This window comes from Topomyia yanbarensis, chromosome 3, assembly GCF_030247195.1.
Source record: "Topomyia yanbarensis strain Yona2022 chromosome 3, ASM3024719v1, whole genome shotgun sequence".
Taxonomy (NCBI): Eukaryota; Metazoa; Arthropoda; class Insecta; order Diptera; family Culicidae; genus Topomyia; species Topomyia yanbarensis.
Genome location: NC_080672.1, coordinates 283,616,156 through 283,640,591, shown reverse-complemented (window position 1 = coordinate 283,640,591; position 24,436 = coordinate 283,616,156). Strand labels below are relative to the sequence as shown.

Here is a 24,436-nt window from a genome sequence, read left to right as displayed (position 1 = left end):
TGTCCGATGTGTTTTGAAAAACCAATTAACCCCATTAAAACCCGATTTAATACACTTAACAGTGTGATGAGGCACTTCTTATACATATCTGTTTTGTCCATTTATTGGTTTGTAAATGGGGTGAGTATAGCTCTGAGTCATGCGTGCTTTAAACCTCAATTAATAACAAAAAATCATATATCACATTCACATTTTAAAATACACAGAAAAAAATATTTTGTGATTTTGAATTTATTTTCATGCACATATTTGGAGCACGAATGTAAATGTAAAATTAAGTTCCAGCTCAAATACACTTAACTTATCGTGATTTTTTAGCGATATTTATTGTAATTTTACACATTGATTGGAAATTATAGTTTCATTAAACGGCAAACCAATGCTCTAGAATGCATTTTTAATCCCATATTGCTGTTAAATAAATGATATATGTAATATTACACAAACGAAAGTGTAAAGTCACATGCTTTCTGATGCTCTCATTGAGTGCATCGAATTCAACTTAATTTTCAATCAAATTTTTGATTCAAGTTTTGTATATTTACATTCGTATTGATTTACATGTCGTTTAATTTTCATTATTTTTTGGTGTGTAGTAGGCAAAAATAAAAAAAAATTCACTGTTCCCTGCACGTCATAGTTTCACAGATACCCAATGGGTCTATTTATGAAAATTGTCAAATTACACAGAATCATGACAAGTTACCCAAAAAACTTTGTTCGCAGCAAATTTTGAGCATAAAAATTGCTATAAATAGAAATACGCATAACATTTATTCGATAAACAGCATCTCATAAAAATCGAATAATGTTTTTCATTTCAAGTTTACTATGGCTATTATAAAACAAACACATATGCTTTAAAAGAGATAGAGTTATTAGAAGTCTTTCAAAATATAGTAATACGTGTAAAGCATTAGAAATCTTGAAATATGAGGGAATGAAACGTTTCTGTTCATGATGATCGCTGATTTTATTGCGAATGTTTCGGAGTTCCTGCTGTTCCATTGTTACTCGCTCTCCCTAATTCTTATTTGCGTGGTAAAACAAGCGGTATTTAAACTGGTATTGTCACAAGTCACATTTCAACTGACAGCATGTAATGCTAACGGCAACTGTACACTGGGGTAGAAATGTACCCCACGCCAACTTTGACTGTTAGTTCAACGAACGCCAAAAGCAAAGTGACTTTGCCACTTTTTCCTACTCTCACCATGAACTCTAAATTGAAATATGGTTAGGGTTCGAAGTCGGTAAATACCGAATTCTCGTTTTTACACCGCTCCAAAGATTGGGGGTACCTTTGTAGCGCAGTGTAACGTTCTTGGGTTAATAAGAAATATTTAAAGTAAATAAATTAAACAAATGGACAGGATTGAGTTAATACCTACTGTTAATAAAATAATGCATAAATAATGAATTAATTTTATTATACAACAATTGAAATTTGTCGAATTAATAGGGAGAACTGGGCCAATTAGGACCTAGTAAGGGTTAATGAGCTATAGAACTGAAACGTCTCAACCGAATCACAAATAAATATTTTTTCCTAAAAGCCTGATCAATTGCGCATATTTTTTTCTAATTCGACTTTTTTCGATCTTTTACCGTATTGTGTATAATCCGTTCTGCGCAAAAGTACATGAAAGGTCCGAATTTCCCCAGCCCTGTTCCAATTCGGACCACCCATTTCTTTTCGATTTCTTTCAATAGAAATGAATTCCTATTTTGGCCTAAGTAATAGTTGATAGTCTCGTCCAAAACAGGATATAAATGAAAGATATTATCCGCAGATCCAAAATCACAATAATGCATTTGATTTAATTAATTGTTTTTGCCAACAAAAATCTTGTTTTTCGGATAACACATTTAAAAAAAAGAGCTCCGAAGCAACATTCGCTCCTAGCACACGTACACGAAAACTGAGAATCGCTATATTTTGTGAGACAGAACAGAGCTACACGGTGACCATGAAAATGATATATACGCTTTTCATAATATTACCATAGCTGAGAAACAGCTGGGGGTCCGAATTGGCCAGCAGCCCGAATTGCACCACTTCCCCCTACCTAATACTTAAAATATATATGAGAACCCGGAGCTATTCAGACCTACCTAAGCAAATCACCCTTTTAGGTGAATAGATGTGAAACAATTTATCCGTCAAAGCTCCTACTTGTAAGTTTGAAACCTCAGCTACATGTAGGTGCCATGAAAGTTTTTTGCACCACTCCTTGGCAGCCCTAGGCGGCGATTTACAGAACTCTACGTTTTTCGATTTTGTTTCAATGTAAGGGTAATTCGGACCTCCCTATTGGGTAATTTAGACCATAATTTTTATTAGTTTTACAATGGAATTATGTTTACCTATGAAAGATTTATTGGAATTGTGTTACAAATAATAATAAATTATAATAATTAAATAATTAAATAAATAATAAATTACAAATAATAAATAAATTGTGTTACAAAAACTTAATCTGGTTAGTCACAGCTGTCGATTGGCGCTTCATGTATTTTCTCTGCCGTGGCGTGTGCAATCGAGTGCTTAGGCACCGACCGCTGAACGGTGAGTGATGGAATAGGGAGTCCAAATAGCCCCATATGCTCATTTCGCACAAAAGTGGTGAGCGTCTTGAAAATATCTGTGTTTTCATCCAAACAAAAATCATTGCATAAAACAGGAGTCTCAAGCTTTCCAAAACACATACATGTTATTTTTCACTTTTATTTGTTGATTTAATCACGGTTTTACCACTAAAATGATTTTTGTTTTGAGGATGGCTCAAAAATGAAACACGTTATATCTCGTTTCTAAAAAAACAAACAAATAGACTCAGCTGCCAAAACTAATGAATCAGCCAGTCGAATTTGGTTGAAATTAATAAATTGAATGAAATTAATGAAGTTTATATCTGAACATAACGGTTGAACTGAAAAAAAATGATTGAAACTGAAAACGAACAAATAAAACGAAAAAGATGAATTTGACGGCCATCGTTTCAAAAAGTCCTGAAATATTTTTGGAAACCCTATTATTTAAAGGTTGGTTCAACAGCATCTGGAAAAGCGGATAAATAAAGTACCGATGAACCTTCCAGTGTTTCTGTTTCGATGTTTTCACCTTGTATTTCAAATTTCCAGATTACTCGATTATAGACCGCCATTGCACAGTGTTTTAAAGCGTCTTTTTGGTGCTCAAAATTAATAGCGTCTAAACCGTTAACTTTAGAAGCATAGTTTGTTCGGAGAAGTTGTTGCCCTTATGACTGCGCATCTACAGGAGTATATCATTTGGTGATAAATTTACCTATAAGTGATGTACGAAATTTATTTTCAGAAACTAATTAAGATAGAGACTTTGTGTTTTCGGCAAAGTTGTAGCAAATGTAACATAAGAAATTTCTGAAGACACTATATATCTAATTTTAATAGTTTGCGAGTTATGGAACATACTATATGGAAGACCCCTTAAAGTTAGTTTTTTCATGATAACTCGGTATTGTTTCGTTTCGATTATTGTAGGCGACTGGAAGCTTGACGAATTCGGCGATGTTGTGCTTGGTACGTCGGCCGTTTGGATTCCGCCACGCAGGAAACCCCTTTTCAGGTTTACTTCTTCGACGATCCTTACCGTACTTCCTCCGATTAACGAACAGTTTGCGCCGCTGTCTAGCAAACCCGTCAGCTGTCTTCCGAGTGCCGAAATGTTTGCGTGAGGTCTTTTGTCTCCATCCATGTTTATGATTATTGAGTTGATGTGTCGTAGTTCGGGAAATTATGAGGGACTGTAGAAGTTTTGCGAGGATGCTATTCCCTCTGTTATTGACTCCTCGCCTGTGCGTTTCTCTGCCCGTCGAACAGATGAGACAGCTGCGAAGCGAATAACCTTTCCTGCCGCAACGGTAACAAAACAACACTGCTTGGGGCTTCGGGCAGTCCATAAATCGATGTCCGTCTTCATCACAATTCCAGCATGATAGCGTTGAACGCCTTGCTACATCGTGTGGTTCTTGAACGTGAATGGGAGTCTGCTGGGGTTGCTGCTGCGACCGCGGTTGATTCTGCGTCAGCGGTTGTGGTATGTTGCTTACTGTGTTCGATGTTACGCATCGCTCCTGCGTGGACTTTTGGTACGGGAATCCTTGTGACTTTGCGGGTCGACGCTGCGCTCGCCTTTCAAACCGCCCTTTCAGAGCGTTCACCTGTTGACAAAGGTTTTCCAGCTGTTGTGCTCACTCCTGATCTTCTTTTTTAGACATTCTCCTACCTTTTTGGAATCTTCCACAAAGTTGTTTGTGGTATCGAAACACATATTTTAGTTACTTCCTATCTGTTGAATTTAAAAAGATATTTCATATTTTGCGATATTTTTGGGGTAACTTCGACCTTAAATAGCTCGTTAAGGAGCAAAAATGAGCAAACAACATCAGAATATTCTGAAAGTACTAGCTTTTTACTTTCATACAGTGGCCCGATTGTTAGCCGAAGCGATTCTCCCCGAGAGTGTTGTTCAAAACAATATGCCAACGCAGTGGTATAAAAGGAAATATTCAAGCGCACTGTGACAAGCAACTTCACCTTTTCATCATGGTAAATTGCATAGAACACGTTCGCCAATAAGACGCAATGTATATTGTTTGCCTTTCAAAAATCGAAGTGTTTGGATGTATCTAATAATGTCGAAATTTTCTTTATAAATTAGATTAATAAATTTAGCTTTCTTCTTCCGCAAGAAGAGCTTTGGCGTCTTCTGAAAATCGTTTTATACTTTTTTTGCCATCCCCGAGCTTCAGTCACGACAGGAACTACATTGTAAACAGGTGACGTTTATCAAGCTCCAATATAAATGTGACGAGTTACATTAATAAAGTCCATAGCAATAATTAAAATTGTTGCAAACCTGCTGGTGGGACTTCCGTCATTTTTTCAAGCTTACCAGTATTCACTGATTGCTTAAATTTCACTTGACACACTTCTCGAACACACGATAGGCTACGTTTCGTTCTTTAATCTTGATTATGGTCGAAGATCTTTTTTCTTTTTTTGCACATAGTATATTATCGATGAATATATTTTATGCAATTTACCATGAAAAGATGAAGCTGCTTGTCGCAGTGCGCTTGAATATTTCATTTTAAACTACTGCGATGGCATATTGTTTGAACATAACATTTGGGGAGAATCGCGTCGACTAACAATCGGGCCACTATATAAAGGTAAAAAGCTAGTACCTTCAGAATATTATGATGTTGTTTGCTCCTTTTTGTTCTTTAACGAGTTATTTAAGTTGGAAGTTACCCCAACAATATTAAAAAATTTGAAATATCTTTATAAATTCAACAGATAGGAAGTAGCTATGTTCGGCAAAAATACGTGTTTTATACCGCAAACAACTTTGTTGAAGATTCCAAGAACGTAGGAGAAAGTCTAAAAAGTTATCATGAAAAAACTAACTTTAAGGGGTCTTCCATATAATATTTTCCATAACTTGCAAACTATTAAAGCTAGATATATGGTGTCTTCAGCATTTTCTTTTTTAGTTACATTTGCTACAACTTTGCTGAAGACTCAAAGTCTTTATCTTAATTAGTTCAGAAAATAAATTTTGCATATCACTTATAGGTAAATTAATCACTAAAAGATATACTTTTGTATATGCGTAATTATAAGGGCAACAATTTCTCCGAACAAACTATACTTCTAAAGTTAACGGTTTAGACGCTCTTAATTTTGAGCACGAAAACGACGTTTTAAAACACTATTTTATATCATTTCACCCAACGCAAAATTCGTCACTATTTTAAAAACGCTAGTGCACTGTGTTGTGTTTGTTTATTTTGTTCTCAGTTTATTTTTGTATACATGCCATTTAGATACGTACATTCTACATCAGCATTACATATACGTGCATACCTTTTGGAGTTAAGGTAAGTTCACTCATAAATAGTCTAGGGATCTTTCAATGTAAACAATTCAGTTTTCAACAAAGAATATGGCAGAGGAGAGTAGGGTAAATTTTTATCTCTTGGATAATACCCCACATTACGGATAGTTATTAAAAACAGGAGGTGTACGCACATACAGATTGTTTTCATCGTGGGGTACACATCTTATTCTATCCAAACAGTGTGAACTAGCATTCAAAGAGTTTTTTTTGTTGACTTTGAAATCTACCAAACAAAAAATTCGAAAGCCAGAGTATGAAATCTATTTTCAAAGCCGCCTAAACTGTAGACCAGAACAACACTGGCTAATGTACCCTAACTATTGATACGCGGCATCATCGCCACGTGTTTACGCATGCTCTCTTTCAAAGTTCAAGCAATTCCAACACTAACTAACTAACATTACGCACCAATACAAGTCCACAGCAAAAAAGAGATAATGAGTGCAAACATAATTGTATGTTGCGGGAAACATTGATCTGTCTCTTTACCCATTTCCCATGCGCTATGCACTCGCGCATGCAGCCGGCACAGCAGATATGGGAAAAACCCCCTACTTTTCAACAAAAATTGTGCTCATTTTGCTGCCGACGAAGAGTAGGTTTGCGAGAGATGTATGAAATGAATGGATTAGCTACGCTGAGAGGTTCATTCCTGTGACAACGGGCAACTGAGTCCCAAAAAGTACGATTTTTGAAATAGCCGGAATAGTTTTTCGTACGTACAATTTAAATTCGCCATAACTAAGAAGCAATCGAAGTTAAATGACTGATATTTGGCATGTTTCAATAGTGCATTGGCCTACGATATATACACGACACTATACTCAATACTGACCTTAGCGCTGTGGTAGTTGCTCGCTCACCGTTGCTGACTGTGAAACTCTTATCTATGCAGTGAGAGTGAGAAAGAGCAAATCAAATTCGCAAATGCTTTGCGTGTGTAGTGCTGCACGTCTCCGCCGCACATAGGGGAAGGCAGTGTAAAATCGTGACCAAAATTGATTCAATGGGTTTTTGGTCAGCAAATGCGTCTAATGTTTAACGAAATGTTTGGTTACATTTAGAGCTCCCTACCGTTAGTTTGACCTAGCATCCACATGAATGCTTTCTGATAGATATTTACCTATTTTATTGTGTTCAAGTAATTCGTTTGAAACTTGTAACTGTCAATTAAAATGAAAATAATTAAAAATAATTGTTAATCGGTATCCGTAAGTATGCTCGGAATGAAATAGCACTTACTCAGGTAGTAATTTTGTGTGACACAGAGGCGCCGGAATTATTCAACAGCATAAAAGTATCCACTCATTCTGGTTAGACTTTTTGATAAACGGTTTGCGCTGTCATGAAGGTCATATGTGTATTTTTTTCATTCCTAAAATAAATTCAGGAAAAGTTATTAATAATCAAAGGCGGATTGAAAAATAAAGCTGGGGTTGACCGAGTTTAGCAAATGTGACATGAGATTGATCAAATGATTTAATGCCAACTTGATAAAATTTCATTCTAATCGTGTGTCCCGCTCCCCTCTCCATCCGATCAGTTTGTTCTCTAACTACGTCTATTGAAGCTATGGAAGTGAACTGAACGTACCAAATCGGTAAAACAAAAAAAAAACGATGTGATTTTACTGTGAAATATAACTACAATTGTCATTGTTGTCAAAAACTGAGATTTAGCATTTAATTCGAATCATTGAAGTTTGAATAGCCATAACATTTTTCAGCAACATTTTAGATCCATTCTTCCTGTTGGCAATTTGTGGCAATACTAAAATTAGTCATGCGACACCTATAATTCAGCTTATGAACTGGCAAAGTGATACAGTTTGCTTTTTTTTACCCACAAGTGATTCGTAGCTTACAACAAAAACTTCATTTTCTTCTCGGAAAAAGCTTAACACTGCCAAAATATGAATGAAACGAGTAAGAAATTTAGTTTTATTTGCAATTATTCTGAAATTACAACTATTTGGCTCATACATTTCTTCGAAATGTAATCGGGGTATTATTGTGGTTATAAAAGATCGTTCCATAAATAAAGTTTCAACTCGAAACCGAGACTTAATCAGTACCAATGACAAAGTCCTTCATATTTTGGACTACGTAGGAGATTCAGTGAAGACTATCAGAGAGAAGGATCGGCTGTTTATGATACAAAGCTGACACTTTCCTATTAACCGGATATATTCTTTCTTCGCGTGATCTGGAGAGTTTCCTGAATCTACACCATCTCATGAAGGTTTAGCTTGAATTATGAGGAACGGGAAATGGTGTTGCGGCGGCTACGGTGCTCAACAAATTACATTTCAGAACAGCACAAATATAGCTCTGCGAATAATATTAGAAACCACTATGTTTTACACCCATTTCGCCAGATGTTTACTCATCATTTTATAAAATGATGGTTTTCCTTCATTTTCATAAACAATTATCAACAAATTGATGGGTGATTTGGCGTTTAAAATTTTTTTTACCAATGTTTACAGAAAATATATGCACTATAACAGAACAGAATCAAATAAGCAACACTTTGCTTCCAGCGCTATCTGTGAGCGGTTTCAACGTAGAATCGCCAATGGCAAAGTTGTTAGGCGTAGCCTATACTATACATATACATTATTTGTTGCATTCTTGAAAAATTTGACGTCTCTAGAAATGAAAATGTAAAATAGTATGTTTTCCCAATTTGTACACAAATTTCAAAAGCAATTCGCTATGTCGGCTCACAGACAATCGACCCGGAATTTTACACAGTTCCAAAACTGTATGATATTTCTAATAATAAATAATATTGAAAAAGTATATACAATGTTCATGTCATAACCCAAATTTAGACCCTCTTCTCAATATTTTTCCTTATTCGCCCTGTAAATAATGAACAGAAGAAAAAACAATTATTCATATGCCATATGGAAAAATCTTCATGAAGAGTATAATTGATTGATTTTCATGAAGATCCGATTTAAATAGAAAAGATATTGAATTTTTTAACGAAGTGGTGTCCGAGTTTGTTTCGCACGGGAGCTAGCCTCGCATGGTGGTAGTTCACGAACTTATTTGTTTTACCAAAAAATGTCTGGATTTAGCTAAATAGTATATGCTCCGAACAATTGGAATACAAGAAAATATTAGTTCCTAATTACATCAGAGAGATGACGCTACCACTTTCAAACGAAGGTAAATAGGTCGTTGACTTCTTCAGAGGAGCTCCTCCAAAAAGCATTTCATACAACTTTGTGGAAGACACCAACTTTCTGTCTCACTCCATTGAAAAGATAGTGTTTGTGCGAATAGCCTTCATTGTTAGGAGAATCTACTGTATTCTCCGCGTAAACTATCAAAAAATTTCAATCAAAATTCAATCACTTTAATCCGGTACATAGATTTGGTCGATTTAGCTCAAATTTGAAACAGACACTTCTGGTGGAACACGAACCAGTTCTTTAGCCCATAAAGCGTTGTTAGGTCCGAATTTGACTAGGCCGCGTTAAAATTTTTTTAGTCAATTGTGGAAAAAATCCACAGAAAACAAATATCAAAGTCCTATTCATAACAAAAATATTTTATGACAAATATTATGAAAATTCGGGACTGAGATATAGCATTTTTAGTAAATGCTTACAAATCATGACACTCCTACATTTTTTTAATTGATCAATGTCTCAACCTTAAATTGACCAGCGTAGGCATTTTGGTGTCAAATAAATGGATTTCTCTTAATCTTACAACAGTTTTCCATATATGGAATTTACCATTTTATTCTAATGTAGTGAATAGTGAATAGTGATCATGATGCTATAATCTGTATAACAATGACTATTGATTAGATTTATTTATTAATGTTAATGTACGCTAAAACAATCAAATTGAACTGATTCATAAATTATCGTATACATATGGGATAATTGAAGCTTTTTATTTTGGCCCTTTCTGTTTTTGGCGATAGATAGTTATAACTCGTTTTTATCAACGCCATCGTTTTTGGGCCATCTTTGTTGAATTCTTCACGTGAAGCTGCTAATCGTACAGTTCGATCGTTACTGAAATATTTTTCGAGCATGTTTAAGATTTCCGAGCACTCTTTGGCATGGCTGAAACGATTCTTGGTAGCCCGTGCTGATTGATCTGTGACAAGTTGCATTGAAATATTGGAGTGAAGTTTTAACATAATCTGACAGCTTGGGTTTCGAAATATTTAGCTCTAATCAGATATTCATGGTTAAATTAATTGTGCAATGGTTAAGAACTTGAAAAAGAAAAGTAATGGGAAATGTTTGATCAGAGTAAAACAGTTCGAATCTCAGTACGCTAGCAGTTGGCCCAAATTTATTGCAATATTTCGATATAACTGGATTTGTCTTTAACACAGGTCAGTTAGCGTGGGCTACAATACATCGCTTCAGGCATGTCAAAGTTTGCTCGGAAATTTTAAGGTTAAACTGAAAATGGTACAAAAATTTGCAACGAGATAAACAGTTTTCTCCATCACCCAAAATAGGAAGAGTTGAAATAAACATTCTAAAACTTCAATCGTGCTATATTTATCCGATAACATATGAAATGGTTTCAATTTGAGTGTTTTATTACAATACTTATGATACATTTACATTAATGAATAAATCTAATCATTCGTGAATGGTATATAGGTTATAGCATCATATGTGTTATCACTGCTTATTCGAAAAAGTTGTTGGACATGCAGAATTCCATAAATATCTCATTAACTACCTTAGAATAAGATGGTAAATTCCACATATGGAAAAGTTTTGTAAAACAGAGAGAAATATCGTTGGAGAAATCCTTTTTATTTGACACCCAATATGCCTACACTGGTCAAGTTACAGTTGAGATATTAATCAATTTAAAAAATGTTGCAAAGTGTCATGGTAAGCATTTACTAAAAATGTACTTTTCAATATGCCTTTAGTGAAAAAAATATTAATTTTGCGTAGATTTTGTTCAAAATTAACTAAAAATATATTTTTTTCGCCATAAGAGGTTCTATCATTGGTATAAGCACTTTTTGTTAAAAACTTTTAAATGGGATTTGTTCTCTAAGTTCCACAGAAAAATAGAAAAAAATATTTAAAAAAATAATTCGCCTTGAAAAAGTTGCGAGAACTGCTTATAGACGAGAATTTAGCTCAAAAATGGTAATTTTTCATAAATCGCATTTGCGAAACTTGATTTGTTTTTGTAAAACTTGCATAAAATATGCTTATCTTTCATTATAGGGTTTAGCACCATGACTTTTCGAACATTGATTTTTTTTGGAACAGCCTATTGCACAGTCTTCTATCAAACTTATTCTACATCATTTTCACGTCCATTTGCCCGAACATTTTCTAGTCTATCCACGATACACATAAATTTTTGATTTGTGATCCATTATATTATATTTGGTGGGGGAGTACACAGTGGCTCGGATTATAACAAAAGGTGAACTAAAGTCAAAACTTGGTTGTATTAGTTCAAATAAGACGGTTTTATGTATTTTGGCTACGCTCAATTCGTTTTCGATAATAAAATACATTGAAAATAAACATTTACTGCTCATTAGGGTGACTAAAATAGTTTTTTTTTAACGAAATGGTTCATAAAATATTTTTAAACTTTTGTGCATTAGATTCGCTTTTGATATTAAAATATGTCAGAAAAATAAAGTTCTCACTCATTAGGGTGGCTCAAAAACAATTATTTTGGTGTAATCGTTCATAAAATTGTTTAATGTTCGTGCGCTGAATTTGTTTTATTATTAAAACATTACTCAAATTTTATATTAATAATCACCACGCGTCTCCTCATGCTTTTTTTTATTTTTTTTCAAATTTTGATTGCTTATCGCAAGTTTTCGCAAAATTACCATGAACTCACGTGAAAGATAAAATTAATAATAAATTGATATAGTGCGGTAGCAGGCATTCGCGGGCGTCGTAGTTATTGTGGTTTTAGAAGTTCGTGCTTTATTAATTATTATTATCATAACAAGCAGCTATCTAAACAATGAATAAACAATGTCATAAAAACAACTTTTTCTTCAAAAAACAAATAAAACTGGATAAAGTTCGTGTGTGCAAATTATGCGAAAAACACTGGAGTAACGGCTTTCTCAAAACTGTGAAAAATTCATTATTCATTCAAATAACCTAAAATCTTACCAAATTGTCTCTGACACATAAGCCAACACAAGTAAAATATTGATGAATATATCGCGTGACCTTCATATCTGGATTTAAGTCAGGGCTCATCCCACTGTGGAGCGGGGTTACCTCTTAGACCCTCCGGCCCCCTCTGCCTACGTGCCAGCGTGGACTTCTGTCTGATTTGTCAGAAGCTTTAGTAAAAAATGGACTGCCTGGAACTCATTTAATTACAATGAATGTGGTGAGTCAGTGTATTAGCAGTGCGTCATATTAGCATCAGTTTTTCACACATACATGTTGTGCTTCTGATGAAGAATAATGTTCAAAATGCTCTTGATGGTAGTTGAAATAAATAAATTGTCTTTTCCCTTTGAATATTGATGATTTTGATTAAAATTTTTCTATTTTTAGTAAATGTTATTAGGATGCCGACAACCGACCACATTTTTGCAAATAGCAAAAAAAAATGATCATTTTACTATCAGTCTCTACGCATCGCTCGATCGAGATAGAAGTGTTTTGTTTTCGGTCTGTTGGAAAAAGAACAGTGCAGTAATCCGCGTTCAAGGTTATTTTGCCATTCTCTGCCTCTTCGAGGTTTGGACTTTTATTTTCTTTTGTGCGTGTGTTAACCGTTAGGCCACATTCCTCAACCTTTTGTTCGTAAAGCGAGGATTGAACAATAACCAGCTATTTAAGCTGGACTGGTGCGTCGTGGGAAACGAGTATACAGATAAGTGAAATCTACCTTTTTGATACATTTACGGCTTTTTCCCGTCTGCGCGGGTGCTGACCCCGTGCATTGACGGTGTCGATGGCTTCCTCCCCGGATGGCCAAATGGAGATCGAGTCGACTCCTAAGGCTCTCCCCCGACCCAAACAATATCCAGAGCTCTCGACCGGTCCCTTTGTGGTCTTCTTTCGGCCCAAAACAAAATCGCTGAATCTATTACAGATTTCAAAAGACCTAACGGAACGGTTCTCGGCTGTGATCGAAATAAAAAAGGTCCGCTCAGACAGGCTGAGGGTCGTGCTGACTAACTCAAAGCAGGCAAACGATATTGCTTGCTGCGAGCACTTTACGAAGGACTATCACGTGTATATTCCAGCTGTGAAAGTACAGTCTGAAGGCGTTGTCACCGATGACAGTTTGACATGCGAGGATCTGCTGCAGTACGGGGTTGGCCGTTTCAGAGACCGCTTACTTCAGCCAGTGAAAATACTTGAGTGCAAGCGTTTGCACTCAGTAGGTGTTGCGGGGGATGGTTCAAAAACGTACCCCCAATCAAACTCTTATCGGTTGACCTTCGCTGGTACCGCTTTGCCAAATTACGTCCTCTTGCACAAGGTTCGTCTGCCTGTGCGTCTGTTTGTGCCGCGGGTCATGAATTGCACAAAGTGTAAACAATTGGGTCACACAGCCACCCATTGTAGCAATAAGGCCCGCTGTGGAAAATGCGGGGAGAATCATCTAGATGATTCGTGCAGTAAGAATGCTGAGAAGTGTCCTTACTGTGCAGAGAATCTGCATGATATCTCGGCATGTCCCGCGTATAAACTACGCGGGGATAAACTAAAACGTTCCCTTGCTGGACGATCCGAACGTTCTTTTGCAGAAATGCTAAAGAAAGCTACACCACCAACCTCAACAAACATCTATGCTCACTTGCCTCCTAACGAGGGCGAGGCTGATGACCCACAAGAGGGAACATCTACTAGGGCGCCTAGAAGTTATAGGAAGAGGAGGAACATTTCCTCTCCTAAAGTTCGTTGTAAAGGCCAGAAGGTATCCCTTGACGGGACTCAGAAAGTCACATCTATTGGAAGTGTTGCAACCAAACCGAAGCAATTAGCTCCTGGTCTCGGAGGATTAAACTCAGAGAAGGAGTTCCCAGCACTTCCCGGAACATCAAAAATCCCAAGTGTTCCTCTATTAATTATCAAACTCTCGGACATTGTGGACTGGATAATAAAAACTTTCAATATAACTGATCCTATTAAAAGTCTTATGTTAGCTTTTCTCCCTACAGTAAGAACATTTTTGAAGCAGTTAACTGCTAAATGGCCCCTCCTTTCAGCGATTGTATCCTTCGATGGCTAACTCATCGAACGAGGTCACGGATTTGATCACTGTTCTACAGTGGAATTGCAGAAGTATCATCCCGAAAATCGATTCCTTCAAAATTTTAATAAATAATTTGCGATGCATTTGCATTATGTGAAACTTGGTTAACTTCCGACATAGATCTCAACTTCCACGACTTTAATATTATTCGCCTGGATCGAGACACCCCCTATGGAGGAGTGCTTTTGGGGATCAAAAAGCGCTATTCCTTTTACAGAATTAACCTTCCCTCGATAACAGGTATTGAAGTTGTCGCTTGTCAAGTAACAATCAAAGGCAAAGATCTTTGCATAGCTTCCATATATTTTCCCCCCAACACCGCGATTGGGCATCGCCGGCTACATGACATCATAGAATCCCTGCCTGCACCGCGACTAGTTTTAGGCGACTTTAACTCTCACGGTACGGAATGGGGTTGCCTTTATGATGATAACCGTTCCTCTTTAATTCACAATATTTGCGACAACTTCAACATGACAATTCTAAACACGGGTGAAATGACACGGATTCCTCCCCCACCAGCGCGCCCAAGCGCATTAGATTTATCCCTTTGCTCGACCTCGCTAAAGTTAGAATGCGCGTGGAAGGTAATCCCTGATCCCCACGGTAGCGACCATCTGCCGATCGTAGTCTCAATCAATAACGGCTCAAGGCCATTGGAAACAATCAATATTTCGTATGACCTCACACGAAATATCGATTGGAAGAGCTATGCTTCCGCGATATCCGACAACATCGAATCTACTCAAGAACTTCCTCCGGAGGAAGAGTACAGCTTTTTGGCTGGCTTGATTCTCGACAGCGCGAATCAAGCTCAGACTAAGCCAGTACCCGGCGCGAACATACAAAAACGTTCTCCCAATCCCTGGTGGGATAAAGAGTGCTCAGACGTGTACGCAGAGAAGGCCGCCACGTTTAAGACCTTCCGGAACGACGGGTTACCCGCTAGTTTTCGACAGTACGCGACGTTAGACAAGCGAATGAAGAGTTTGATGAAAGCCAAAAAACGCGGTTATTGGCGCCGGTTCGTCGACGGATTAACGAGAGAAACATCGATGAGCACTCTTTGGGGAACAGCCCGACGTATGCGAAATCGAAACAGTACTAATGAGAGCGTGGAATATTCAAACCGTTGGATATTCGATTTCGCCCAGAAGGTTTGTCCGGATTCCGCCCCGGCACAGAAGATCTACCGCGCCGCGTCCCGTCACGATAACGCGAACGAAACACCTTTTTCGATGGTGGAGTTCTCACTTGCTCTCTTGTCGTGTGACAATAAAGCTCCAGGGCCAGACAGAATCAAATTCAACTTGTTGAAGAATCTGCCAGACTCTGCCAAGAGACGCTTGTTGAACTTATTTAATAAGTTTCTTGAGGCTAACATTGTCCCACACGATTGGAGGCAAGTGAAGGTCATCGCCATCCAAAAACCAGGAAAACCAGCCTCCGACCACAATTCGTATCGACCGATCGCAATGCTATCTTGTATCCGGAAGTTGTTCGAGAAAATGATCCTATCCCGCCTCGACAATTGGGTCGAAGCAAATGGCTTACTGTCAGATACACAATTTGGCTTTCGCCAAGGCAAAGGGACGAATGATTGTCTTGCGTTGCTCTCAACCGAAATTCAAATGGCCTATGCTAGTAAAGAGCAGATGGCATCAGTGTTCCTAGATATAAAGGGGGCTTTTGATTCAGTTTCTATCAACATTCTTTCAGAGAAGCTGCACCAGCATGGTCTTTCAGCGACTTTAAACAACTTTTTACTAAACTTGTTGTCGGAAAAGCACATGCATTTTTCGCATGGTGACTTATCGACATCACGATTTAGCTACATGGGCCTTCCCCAGGGCTCATGTCTAAGCCCCCTGTTATACAATTTCTACGTCAACGACATTGATGAATGTCTTGACAATTCCTGCACGTTAAGACAACTTGCAGACGATGGCGTGGTGTCTGTTACGGGACCCAAAGCTGTCGATCTACAAGGACCATTACAGAATACCTTGGACAATTTGTCTGCATGGGCTATTAAGCTGGGTATCGAATTCTCCACGGAGAAAACTGAGCTAGTTGTATTTTCTAGGAAGCGTGAACCAGCACAACTACAGCTTCTATTAATGGGTCAAACTATCGCTCAGGTCTTCTCAGTAAAATATCTAGGGGTCTGGTTCGACTCGAAAGGTACTTGGGGATGCCATATTCGGTATCTGAAACAGAAATGCCAGCAAAGGATCAACTTTCTTCGTACAATAACCGGAACGTGGTGGGGTGCCCACCCAGGAGACCTAATTAGGTTGTATCAAACAACGATACTGTCGGTACTGGAATACGGATGCTTCTGCTTTCGATCCGCCGCGAACATACATTTCATCAAACTCGAAAGAATTCAGTATCGTTGTTTGCGTATCGCCTTAGGGTGCATGCAGTCGACCCAAACGATGAGTCTCGAAGTCCTGTCGGGCGTTCTCCCGCTGAAAAATCGATTTTGGGAACTCTCATATCGATTGCTCATTCGATGCGATATCTTGAACCCGTTGGTGATTGAAAATTTCGAAAGGCTTGTTGAGCTCAATTCTCAGACCCGTTTTATGTCCCTGTACTTTGACTACATGGCGCAAAATATTAATCCTTCTTCTTACAATCCCAACCGTGTGCATTTCATAAATACTTCTGAATCTACTGTTTTCTTCGACACATCCATGAAAGATGAGATTATTGGAATTCCGGACCATATACGCCCACAAGTGGTTCCAAATATTTTTTATAATAAATTCCGAGAAGTCGACTGTTCTAAGATGTTTTATACTGACGGATCAAACCTCGAAGGGTCCACTGGCTTCGGTATTTTCAATCAAAAGTTCACCGCCTCCTACAAACTCAGTGACCCTGCTTCAGTTTACGCCGCAGAACTAGCTGCTATTCAGTATACCCTTGGAGTCATTGACACATTACCCGCAGACCATTACTTCATCGTCTCGGATAGTCTGAGTTCTATTGACGCTATTCGCTCGATGAAACATGGAAAGCATTCCTCGTATTTTTTGGGGAAAATACGGGAGCTACTGAGTGCTTTATCTGACAAATCTTTCCAGATTACCTTGGTGTGGGTCCCTTCTCATTGCTCCATTCCGGGCAATGAGAAGGCGGACTCCTTAGCTAAGGTGGGTGCCATTGAAGGTGACGTTTTTGAAAGACCAATTTGCTTCCACGAATTTTTCAGTATTACTCATCAGAGAACCCTCGAAAGTTGGCAAACCTCGTGGAGCAATGGGGAGCTAGGAAGGTGGCTACATTCGATAGTCCCTAAGGTATCGACGAAACCTTGGTTCAAGGGGATGGATGTGGGTCGTGACTTCATTCGTGTGATGTCCCGACTCATGACGAACCATTACACGCTGGATGCACATCTCCGACGTATTGGGCTCGTGGAGAGTGGTATCTGCGCTTGTGGCGACGGTTATCACGATATAGAGCACATAGTCTGGGCGTGCACCGAGTACAGTTCCGCCAGGTCTCGGCTTATGGACACCCTCCGGGCCCGAGGAAGACCACCCAACGTCCCGGTTCGAGATGTGTTGGCAAGCCGCGATGTCCTCTATATGTCCCTTATATACACCTTCATAAAAACCATCAATATCCAACTTTAACTTCCCCTTTTTCCTTATCATTCTCAGAAGCGCTCTCTTCCACCTGTACCATACACCCACGATGGTTTGATGCGACTCCAAGGCGACACAAAACATCCCTGTCGAATGAGCCAACAAACACGGGACCTAAAGCACGAACATCACACGCACAACTCGAAATGTAGCCGATCAACATCTGAGCCGCACTACGAAATCGTCTGGAGAAACCCCTGCCATCTCAAGAACGACCACCCGGCGTCCCAGTACATGATTCTTCCTGATGAAAACCACCCTGATTCTGTAATCCATCCGTTGATCTCCCGAAGTCTGAAACTGAAATAATGTTCTCCCCCTGCCATGTTTGTCCACCCTACTTCGCCTGACTCTTATACACAGAAGTAACACCCCTTCCCCCCCCCCCCCCCAAATATCTTCATGAAGCATTTAGCTCTTCTTGCCTTTTCTAGTTTTAACTATTATATTATATGATCTCGTTGAAAATGCCCAACTCTACTACCACATAAAATAACTCTAATTAATGTCTCCGAATCTTTACAAAATTTAATCACGCCCTCTAATTATTTCTACTTTTAAGATAGTCGTAAAATTTTTCCCCCTTAGTTAAACATTATTTGCTCCAATAATCTCATTGCTAAAAATGTCAAACCATATTGCCATAAAAACTAAATGACCCCTCTAATCTTACGAAAATTATACTACCCCCTTGTGTATATGTATAGCTATAAATTAGCCTTAGTTTAATTTCAAAAATCAATATGTAAGCCCCTAGTTTTAAGTAATTTAAAATTTAAAACAAAACAAAATTGGCACCTTTAAGCTAACGCAAACCTGCCTTATCAAATAAACGAACTGAAAAAAAAAATCATTTTACTAAATTGCTGGTAAACCTTTCATGGTGACAAAATACGTTAAATTCTTTCGCCAGTTATTGACTAAGGCCTCTAGCTTTTCATTAGTATGCCTATGTCCCTATTGTATAATTGGAGTAATGTTGTGAGCAAAAAACAAAGGTGTGCCGACAACCGACCACATTCCCCTATCCAAAAATATGTTATAGTAGAACTTGTACACAAATAAGAAGCAATCCTATGAAAAGAAACATTAAACATTTTGATCAAAATTTTCCCCACATCTACCCACTGTCCAACTGCGCGCAGTATAAGTAAGTGACTTTCGTGTTGCGCTGAGCGTCCCACAGGCGCACCGACTCGCAGTCCCAGTTCTGAATGACTCCGCCTGCTTGGAGTGTTTCGAGCGGCCGGCAAAGGCAAGTGGCAAGTCGGGTTCAAATTTAAATTTTCATATGTTTCAGTGCTGGCACGATAATCGTGGCGGACGGCGGTGTGTTTCCTTGTGCGCTTTCTGCCTAGTTGCGGCAGAGGAAAGTTGTGGCAGAAGTCAAGAAAAAGTGTGTGAAATTTCATTGATTGCCAAATCTATCGAGGCGAGTGGGATTGCTGCAAAATATTTCATGATAGTTGTGAGTGTTAGTCTTCTTATTATTATACGATAAATCCTGCTCTTGGTTTCTGGACTGTGGGATGGTGTTGCATCAATTTCGACAAATGTTCCATGTACATTACATAGTGGTATTTTCCAGCTTCGGACTATGTTATTTCGGTGATATATGTGACGTTGAATATTTGCATTAGTGACATCGTGTCGAAGGAAACTAAAATAGATACATGGTCAAGGTTCAAAAAGTGGAAATGTTGGGTTTAGTTAAAGTTGATGTTTTTTGTTTGGTAAAAACGAGTCATCAATAGAAAAAAGTAAAACTCGTGGAGAGCTAAAAATAAATTTGTCTATTTGAACAAGATCACCAGTATCGGAATGGGGTAAAATAAACCGGGCAAAGAAAAACTTATGTATTATACCTTTGTCGAGACGACAAGAATTGTTTAGACTGTTGGGCTTATATTGACTAAATTGCTATCTAATACCAAAAATTGTAACTTACGTAATCTCGAAGAATTATTTTGGCTTTTAGTTAAGGGAACAGATAATTGGTTAAAGCCTGAAAGCTCCTGCACATCCATATTAATTAAGTGGTTACTTTAGAACTGGAATATCAGAATATAAACCAGATCTAGAGGAGCTTGACAGTCTGTTGGCCTGCACTACTTGTATAAAAGAAGATATCTATTGATGTGATGTGATGCAATTACATTATTTATTGCAATCTTTTTTGTGATAATGCATTTACTGGCGGTTTACGAATTAGTCCTACTAGCATACCAGTCACCTGAATTCGTTATTTAAAACGAGCTGAACTAGCTGAAACAACTACGTCGATATTAATTGGTTTGGTGCACTGTCACATGCAACTATTTTCTTTTTTGAATATTTTCAGTTTAATCCAAGTAATCTAGCATGTTGTTAACTCATCTATACTCTATTGCAACCTGAATCGGGTGATGTAAGGTCTTACTAAAAAAAACTCGTAAAATTTCATGATAAATCACAGAGCATCAGGGTCAGGTCCGACGAGCGTATTGATAAGGATTTTCATAGCGATACACTTTCGGCTTTTTCGACAATTGATTGCAGCCACACAGACACTATCGAACATTCGTTCACGCGGTTCAGTCTTCAAGTTCTGCCTCTACCTTTGACTCGTTCGTTCCGTTGCCAGGCTGTGGAGACGGTTTCTTTTCCGCTTATTGTAGATCGTGCAGTTATGCAACTCGGCAAATCAGTGGATCGTTTGCTGCACAAAAAGAGACGTGTGATCAGATATGTATTGTTCTGGTACGATGCACTTTAGACGATTGAAGTTATTAGCAAACGAGAACGAATAGAGGGCTAGGGGCAATCATCGCAGTCAGTGAACCTGAGAGCAGCCAGACAATTATCGTATTCTAGGAATATGTTTCTAAGAGTGTAGCTTTCTTTTATATAAAAGTTGTATAGTTTGTACTTGTTGGAGTTAATTTTTCTTATTCGATGTATGTTGCTTGAAAATTTTGCAGTGCAGTTTGAAATATTAAGCTATTCATAAATTAAATGTTTTAGTTCGCATACATCCGCATTTATGAATATTTAAATGTTGGATTTAGAAAAGCCTTTTTTAAATATATAAAAGAGCACAATGATGTTAAAATCAATTTAGATGATCCGCACAGGCTTAAATGGCTCACAAGATTCGTTTCCAAAATAACAGAAGTAATCTACTTAAGTTAGATACTAAGTCAAGAAAAAAACCACTGACTAAAACTTACATTACCTACAATAAGCAGGGGTAATTTTCACATTGAAAGATTCCATCGGTTATTGTCAAAATTATACTGTATTTTTAAATCATATTGTACGTTTCATTGGAAACGTGCCATTCAATCATTTTGAGGCCACGAATTGAATTTGTAAGTAGCGGTTTGCCCACTACTCGGGTTCTTGTTTGCCCGGCAGACCCTTCTTTTCAGGGCGGCCTAGGTGCTTCTACAGAATTTCGGATTTTCGCATACAACAAAAAATAAACAAAGAAATAAATTGTACTGTGTTTATTTCTTCCACTTCTCCACTTAAATGCTGCTGCTGGTGGTGAGTCCTTGCTGCGGACGGAAAGGCGGGCTCTTTCCCCCGACCGGCCGGGACAACATCGGCCGCGTTCTCCTTTGGTTGTTGGCTCCTCCGGCAGCGGTCCTTAACAATTAGCCAGGAAGGTGAGCTTTGCTTTTTTGTCGGAAACTTCCTAGCGACGGTGGTGACGGATCACCGGATTATGCTCCCCGCAAGGAATCCCATAAGACACCACAGTGTTGTTCTCAGGCGGAGCCGTTGTCCTACCTGCTTCCCTCTCCTTGACTGTTGGCTGTAGAGGAGAGCAAGGCTCGTTCGGTTTATTCTCTACAGTGAGAGGGGCGGATGCTGGGGATCTTTGACGATTATCCGTGGAAGCGAAGACTCCTTTGCACTTAGCTATCCCACTTCGGCGATCCAGCACCACTCTTTATTGAGTACCTGGACCACGGGCTGGCACTTTTCGACAGGAGTTTTCATTGTCGCACGCGCGCACTTAGCTCTCACAGTTACGGTGGCGGAAAATAGTCCCAAAAAAGACTATTTTCTAGATGTCTGCGATGGCCACCCTCAACCCGACCAAAACAAAACCGACAAACCGCCTCGATGCATAGCGGTCATCGCCTTTGCATGCAGCATCCAATTGAACAGCAAAAGGAGAACGGCGACCTAACTAATCTCTACGTTATTTATCAACAATTGTACAACAAAAATTACTACACCTATCTGCATTGGCATGCACCGTTCACAAATGCGAAACTATACAAAAATTTACACACTAAATGTGAACGGTATCGAACAGCAGTGAGCATAACTTTAAGTAAACAAATACACTCTACGGAGTGTATACACAAAAAGGATATATTTTCACCCAGTGGTGAATTGTTACCCTGACGGGTTACAAATTGGCGCATTTGGTGATAATATGAAAAACATCGAAAATATGTATTACTGAAGTTTAATGTGTGCTACTTTAAGTGAATTTGTCAATAAAACTGACTGAAACTGTACTTCCAAAGTATCAGGTTTTCGCATGCTTTATCTACAATAAGGTTTTTACACAATATTGCACCACTTTTTTTAAAGTGTCATTAATCCATAAGAAATACATTGCGACGTACCGTGCGCTGAATAGCGCTACGAATCTTACTGTGACGAAAAATAATCGCCGCGTCTCCTTTGGAAAAGCACGGGCAATATGTGTAATACCAAACTTTCATCGCAATCTTGAGCTACACCTAGCACAACGTTCCAACATCATTTTTAGAATTTCGATATAAAACTTGTGTTTTTGCTGGTAGATAAAAAAGGCAGAGTGTTGAAATTGCAGATATACCACGACTTGCAGCCTTCATCAGTGTGTGTATCAATATGCGAAAGACATCAAAAAAGAAAAGTGTTTAATATAACATTCCACTAAGTCGCCCTAAAACAGTGCTTTTTAAAGTGCTGAAAAAAATTGATAAACGAAATATTAACACAATTTTTAAAAAATCTATGTAAAAATGGGGAAAATAGCGAAATTACAAATAAGGGTTGTGGTTGGATTTTACGCTATGCTGTTTACGAAAACATTCATAAAAGATAAATATGCTCTGCTTTATTTCTTATGTAGTTCGTATCATAAAATATATCATATATTCTTCACGTTCACCGCAGAGTGTAATGTTGTGGTAGAGCATTTAGGTGTATTTTTTCGCATTTGTGAAGAGTTTTGTTGATTTAGTGGGGGCAGTACTTCACATCTTTGAATATCTGCAAAACATCAAAAAGCACCAGCCACTCTCGCTGTGAAGGGTAACCCAAGCGAACTGTGCTCTGCTCTACAGTAAACAAACACGGAGCGTAAAATCATACTTCAATGTCTTAAAAAATCTTTGTGAGGAGCATAAAATACGTTGATCCATTGAAGTGAAGGTCCTTTGGTGTAAAGTGAATCTGAACCCAAATGGTGGTGAGCACTTTTTAAATATATGGGCCAACACCGATAGGGGCACTACCTATCGATTAGGGTCCGCAATCCGAGAATGATGTTTATAATGACTGTGTGCTAGACGATTTATAAAATGAGTTCCTGATGAAGAAAACATTGCAAAATAATCCAACTGGATTCATCCGGGCGAAATCCGAATTACATGAACAAAGACCCGGAATTTTCCTCCATAAACCGGTGTGGCAACGTTGAGAGGTTTCCTTTTTTTTCTAATTACTTTTGATAATTTCCCAGCAGTTGCGAAGATATGACAATAAATCAAAAAAATCGGTTCCATGTTGACGAAATTTGAAGACAACCTCATGACTTCGAATCAAATAATTAATTTATTACCCCTAGCAAGTCTGATCTAATTTTTTCGTTTATGGAAATTTTAACCCATTCACTTCATTCAAGTTAGAAAATTTTCTTTAAAAAATTCTCTATTTCTTTGTGCGAGGTTAGGAATCGAACCCAGATGAGTTGCGTACATGGCAGTCGATGTACCAACTATGCTATGCCCGCCCTTGTCTGATCTTCTAATTGGGTACAAATACATATATTTGATATCCAATATGCAGTAGTTTATAATTTAGTGAAATCATACACAAGATATGGACCTTTTTTTTTGAAAGTATTGTCCAAAATTTTAGCTTCTGTGAAAAATCCGGGCCCCCTTCAAAACTCCGGGCTCGGAGGGAAACACCCCGTCTCACCCTCCTCTCGGTGGCCCTGCGCCCACAATAAAGCAGACAACAGTCCTTGCTCATTTTAACTTCTAAATTATCATTTCTTGGGCGTTTTTTCAAAAAGACATATCTGCAATGAGTGACTCTCTTTGTTTACTTTGTCTTCTGTTAATAATTCTGTCGCTTTAACATTTATCCCTCAACTCTTTGCATAATATGCTATTCAAAACTACCTTCTTTCGATCTGTACTTTAAAATAAGTGAAAAGTGCTATAGTGACACCGTAAAAATAGAAAGAGAAAGTAAACAAAGAGAGTCACTCACTGTAGATATGTCATTTTGAATAAACGATCTAGATTTGAATTTGAAGCTAATATCAAAAACTT

At 38.1% G+C, this 24,436-nt stretch overlaps 1 protein-coding gene across 1 annotated transcript in view; it reads left to right on the top strand.

The window, feature by feature from the left end:
* The first annotated feature begins 19,092 nt into the window (after positions 1-19,092).
* The window catches only part of LOC131689367 (protein I'm not dead yet), a 51,901-nt gene continuing 46,557 nt past the window's right edge, over positions 19,093-24,436 (top strand). The window contains exon 1 of the mRNA XM_058974415.1: positions 19,093-19,350. The gene's annotated coding sequence lies outside the window, so the exon portion shown is untranslated. The remainder of the gene's footprint in view (positions 19,351-24,436) is intronic.